The sequence below is a fragment of the Callorhinus ursinus genome, unplaced genomic scaffold (assembly GCF_003265705.2).
Source record: "Callorhinus ursinus isolate GAN/ISIS: 27379988/994484 unplaced genomic scaffold, GSC_fseal_2.0 scaffold18, whole genome shotgun sequence".
Classification (NCBI taxonomy): domain Eukaryota; kingdom Metazoa; phylum Chordata; class Mammalia; order Carnivora; family Otariidae; genus Callorhinus; species Callorhinus ursinus.
In genome coordinates, this window is record NW_027397080.1 from 3,687,999 (window position 1) to 3,693,998 (window position 6,000).

The window sequence follows — 6,000 nt, forward strand, 5'->3', positions numbered from 1 at the left end:
GAGATAGAGAGCATGAGAGGGAAGAGGGTCAGAGGGAGAAGCAGACTCCCTGCTGAGCAGGGAGCCTGATGTGGGACTCGATCCCAGGACTCCAGGACCATGACCTGAGCCAAAGGCAGTCGCTTAACCAACTGAGCCACCCAGGCAGGCACCCGTGTTCTATGGTATATTAAACTAAAAATCAGGCTGTGAAAATGAACATACAATATAACAACCACTTAAAAATATATGCATTTGAATAAGAACCAAAAAGGAATACATGAAAATAGTTGTCTTGAGAATGCAGGATTATAGGAGATTTTCTTTTCTTTTCTTTTTCTTTTTTTAAAGATTTTATTTATTCATTTGTGAGAGGAAGAGAGAACAAGCAGGGGGGAGAGGCAGAGGGAGAAGCAGACTCCCTGCTGAGCAAGGAACCCAATGCGGGACTCGATCCCAGGACCCTGGGATCATAACCTGAGCCGAAGGCAGATGCTTAACCAACTGAGCCACCCAGGAGCCCAGGAGATTTTCTTTTTTAAAGTATTTGCTTTAATACAATTACATTGTTTTTACTTTTAAAAAATAAATAATACCCATGATAATAGGGGGAAAGTGCTGAATTAGCTATATATGTGCTCTGCTGAACAGACCCTTAATTAAACCATTGAACTTAAGTCACTATTACTGATCAATACAAGGATATTTGAGGATATTAAACAAACTTGAGAATCTATTTTTAAAACTGGTTTAATGAATTTATCAGCAATTCTGAGGACTCCTGGTTGACATCCAGTGGGGATCCACGGTAACTCTTCTCCATGTCATGTTCCACCCTCATGCCCAAGCTTTAAGTTAGCAACTTTGATCCATCTAGTCTTAGCCATCAGTGATTTTATAGGTCTGACTTTTGGTCTTGTTCTTGGATACAGTGTGTCTCTTTCAGAAAAGCCACGATCATGTATCCAGCTTCAGAATTCTGTGAACACGAAAGAGTCGGGAGACTTGGGGTTTGCCGTTGCTGCTTCTGATGTATGTTCTTTAATCTCTTGAAGACTTCCAACCAACTCTACTAAACCTGTTCCTGAAAAACTAAGAATGGCCATATGTGAGGACTTGGTGAAAACAGGATCTCTTGGTAGCACTTTGGGGTTACAGGGATAAGGTATCAATAGGATTTCAGTTTTTACAACTGTCAAACACAAAGGAAATCAAATACATTTAGCTTAAACTTATGTTTATGGATTACTTTCTACCTTAAGTCAAGATTCTGTCAGGTGTGGGGGTGAAGAGGTGGAAAGAGAGAAGGGATTGGGAAAAGATTCAAATACTAAATATAGAAATATTACTCCCAAATGCTATGCTTTGTTAAGCCAGCAACTCAGGATGAGTTAGGCAGTCATGACTCTCAGGCTTGCAGATGATTGTCTTGACTTTACTAACCTGGAGTTTGGTAAGGGCAAGATTTTATTCAATAATTCCAATTCAGCGATGTCACAAATTATCTCTTGAAAGAAAAGAAAGGATATTTAAAATTATAATTATAAGCCATTGGCAATATGATCCTAAAAAGAGTGCTTTATATATATTTTTGGTTAAAAATTTAATCCCTTCCCCTCCTACTTGCTAGAATGGCCATCCTAAAAAAGACAAAGGATAACAAATGCTGGCAAGGATGTGGAGAAAAGGGAGTCCTTGTGCACTGTTGATGGGCATGTACATTGGTACAGCCACTGTGGAAAACAGTATGGAGGTTCCTCAAAAAATTAAAGACAGAAATATCATATGATCCAACAATTCCACTTCTGGGTATCTGGAGAAAATGAAATCACTGTCTGAAGATATCTGCACCCCACCCCATGTTCATAACAGAACGATCTTACATATATGTACAATCTAAAAAAAAAAAACCTCATAGAAGCAGAGATCAGATTTGTGGTTGCTAGAGGTGGGGGTGTGGTGGATGGAGGAATTAGGTGAAGGTGATCAAAAGGTACAAATTTCCAGTTACAAGATAAATTGTGGGGATGTAATGTACAACATGAAGACTACAGTTAACAATACAATACTGTATATTTGAAAGTTGCTAAGACAGATCTTAAAGGTTCTCATCATCAGGAAAAAAAATCATAACTATGTGAGGTGACAGATGTTAACTAATCTTACCGTGATAATCATTTTGCATTGTATATATATATATATATAAAATCATTGTTATACAAAACAAAAGTTATACTTTTTAACTTATACAATGAATGTTGTATGTCAATTACATCTCAATAAAACTAAAAAAATTTAATCCCTAAATACCTATAGAATATCTGGTAATTATAAATCTTATACTTTTATATTAACATTTTCATTGTAAGCCTGCTTATTATATCTATTTCCTACATGAATTACCTCATATTAGCTGATATAATCATTCTGTTCTACTAGGTAAGTTTTTACTTACTACTCTGGTAAACATTTTCTGTCCCTTTAAATCATGAAAAAAAGTATCTATTTTTTTGTAAAATCTGTGACTTTAAAAACCAAATACTCTTTCTCACACAAACCGATCAATACAGACCAAATTTTACATACAATTATGAGGGTTTACTGATTCCCCTAAACTTGGACCTCTGTTTAACCTTTTATACAGGCCAACTCGTTTCTGTGAGAAATTCTTAGTTATCCTGAAATAAATGAGAAGCTTCTATAAGGAAGAAAAAACTAGCATTCAGAGAAATTTATGTGTTAAAAATATTACTCGACTAGGAGGTAGGAAAGCAAGGCTTGAATTCTGGCTCTACTAGTTAGACTCTGATATGTCTCGTTACCTCTCTGAGTTTTGTTTCCTACATTTAAAATGTGAGAATAACAATTAATCACTAATCTTTCAGGGTTATTGTGAAAATTATTTAACATAAGCATACCTACCATATAGGAGGAACTCAATAAATGTTCTATATAGAAACAAATGTATGTATATTTACTGAGAAAAAGAAGCTGTATTTATTGAATGCCATTTATTTGCCAAGCAATACACTAGGTACTTCATATGCATTATTCTAATTATTCTACTTTATCTCCAGTAGCCATCTCTGAATTTATTTATTTATTCATTCATTCATTTATTAATTCATTTTTATAATAGCTTTATGGAGAAATAATTCACACACTATACAATTCAGGCATTTAAAGTACACAATTTGGGGTGCCTGGGTGGCTCAGTTAAGCATTTGACTCTTGGTTTTGGCTCATGTGATCTCAAGGTCATGGGATCAAGCCCCATGTCAGACTCCACCGTGGAGTCTACTTGTCTCTCTCCCTCTGCTCTACCTCCCGCTTGCACTTTCTCTCTCTCAAATAAATAAATAAAAATAAAGTGCACAATTCAACGGTTTTTAGTATATTCACAGGGTTGCACAACCATTATTACAATAAATTTTAGAATAGCTTCATCACCCCCAATATAAACCTAATACCCTTTAACTACAGCCCCCATCCCTCAATGCCTCAGCCCTAGGCAACTACTCAGCTACTTCTATGGTTATATATTTGCCTATTCTGGACATTTTATATAAATGGACTCATATAATACATGGTGACTGGATTTTTTTCATTTCACATAATATCCTTAAAGTTCATCTGCATTATAACACGGATCAATACTTCATTCTTTTTTACGGTTGAATGGTATTCTGTTGTATGGATGGATATACCACATTTTATTTATCCATTCATCAGTTGATAGACATTTGGGTTGTTTACACCTCTTGGCTATTATCAGTAATGCTGCTATAAATATTCACATACAGATTTTGGTGTGGAGCAGCCACTTTGAGTGTTATTACTTCCTTTTCCCAGATGAAAGAACTAGAAGGTGAATGAGGTTTCCTTCTTTCACACAACTAGTAAAATGCTGAGCTGGGATTTGGGACGTAAGGTGCAGTGAGAAAACCTATCAAGGACACAAAGCCATATTTGGAGAGGGGAGGATTCAGAAAAAGCTTTATGGAAGAGAAGATATTTAGGTTGAATTATGAGGGACAGTAGGAACCAGCCAAAAGAAAATCTGGGGCAGGGAAGTCATGGGAGAAGGCAGTGGAGGGAGAGGGATTTCCTAGAAGAGCCTAAAGAAGACTGTGGTACGTCATTGTATGGCTTTGGGTCATATGCTCAGATTATATTTTGTGAAGACCCCTCTGGCTTTAGACTAACGGAACAATAGGATTTCAAAAGACAAAAGCCAGGAAGATGAGAGAAGGAAGGAAGATGGGATGTGTCTTTCCAAGTAAGGGAAATACATAATCCAGAGGTCAGAAACCAGAGCTTTGGGAGAAACAGTAAATAGATTGGTTTCATTTGATCAGACTTGTTTGATGTCAGAAAGTTATTTGAACTATGGGAAGTTCCTACGTGGCTTCAGTTCCTCTGGATTAGACATCAACTCTGGAAGCCTTCCCTAACCACCCCAGACAGGTTTAGATGCCACTCTGCCTGCCTTCACAGCATTCTGGGCCTACTGCTATTGTAGAACTCATCACAGCGTATGGTATTTGCTGGTTATATGATGGTCACTCTCATCAGAGCTGAATTCTGAGGGCAGACACTGTATCTTGTACATCACCACATCCAAACCACAAGGGGGGACAGTATGAGGCCTGGCACCCTGTATATGCCTAGTAAATAGCTGTTGAATGAATGAATTTTATCTGATAGACAAAGCAAGTCTCTGAAACTCTGTGAGATGAAGTACTATGAAGGCAAGTGGGGCTTCATGAGGATTAGTCTGGAGGCATGCATGGGACAGATTAGGAAAGACTGAAAGGAGATGAGTTAAGTTGTTGCTATAACCCAGGTACTAAGGGCTTGGGATGCAGAGGGTAACACAATAGACGTAGTTCCTGCTCTCATGGAGTTTATAATCCATTAGAGAGGAAAGATGGGATTACAAAACAGGAAGCAACATGGTCTCTTACAAGGCTATGTCCCTGGTTACCCCCATATCCCAAAAGGGAAACAGTAGACTTGGGGTATTACGAGATAGTGGCTAAGAACAAGGTACCAGACAGAGTTTATTTCAGTCCCTGTTCTTCTACTTATTGGTGATATGTCTTGGGCAATGATGTCACTTCACCTCTCTAGAGCTCAGTTTCCTCAGCTGTGAAAATGGCAAGGTTATTTTGTAGATTAAATGAGGTAATGTACATAAAATCCTTAGCACAGTAACAGGCGCATAGCAAGCACTCAACAAATGTCAAGCTCTCACTATTTCAGCCTCTGAGGTGTTGCAAGGAAGGAGGAGATCTAGGATATGTCTGATCTCAGGGATCTATAAACTAATCTGTTTGTAGTACGATACTCAATCACTGAGAATCAGGAGATGTGGGAAATGTCAGCAGTAACTGCGTGACTCAAGTATACCATTTAACCTCTCTTGAGTTTTATCTCCCTCCTGTATAAAATGAGGGGATGGAATCTGAAAATCCTTAAGATTCTAAGTTTAAAAACAATTTTGGAGTTGTTTTAACAGGTATGAAGACATTACAAGTTGGTACTTTTGTGACACATGAAATGTGGAGCTTGAGGTACTATAGTCCTGACCCCTGTCACATTTCTTATCTTGTTCAAGGATAATGTGTGGATCTCAAAGCTATCGGGTCTAATATATACTCCATTAAGGCTCTAACTCAGCACCTATGATACTATAGTGCTTGTTCATGTATATCTCTTTCCTTCTCTACTAGACTAAAGACTTCCAGAAACAGGGTCTATCTTCATATTCCTAGGACTTAGCATAGTTTCCTGAATTGATAAATGTTTGTTGAATAAATAAGTAAAATAGTGAATGACTAGACAGTTGAGAACAATTGTAGCTCAAGCAAAAACATAAACTATTGGAAATTAAGCCACATAATCTGGCAGTTCTACTTTGGACAAAATATACAAAACAACTCATATAGTTTGGAAATAATCACCTTTCTCTTTTCTTTCTTTCTTTCTTTCTTTCTTTCTTTCTTTCTTTCTTTCTTT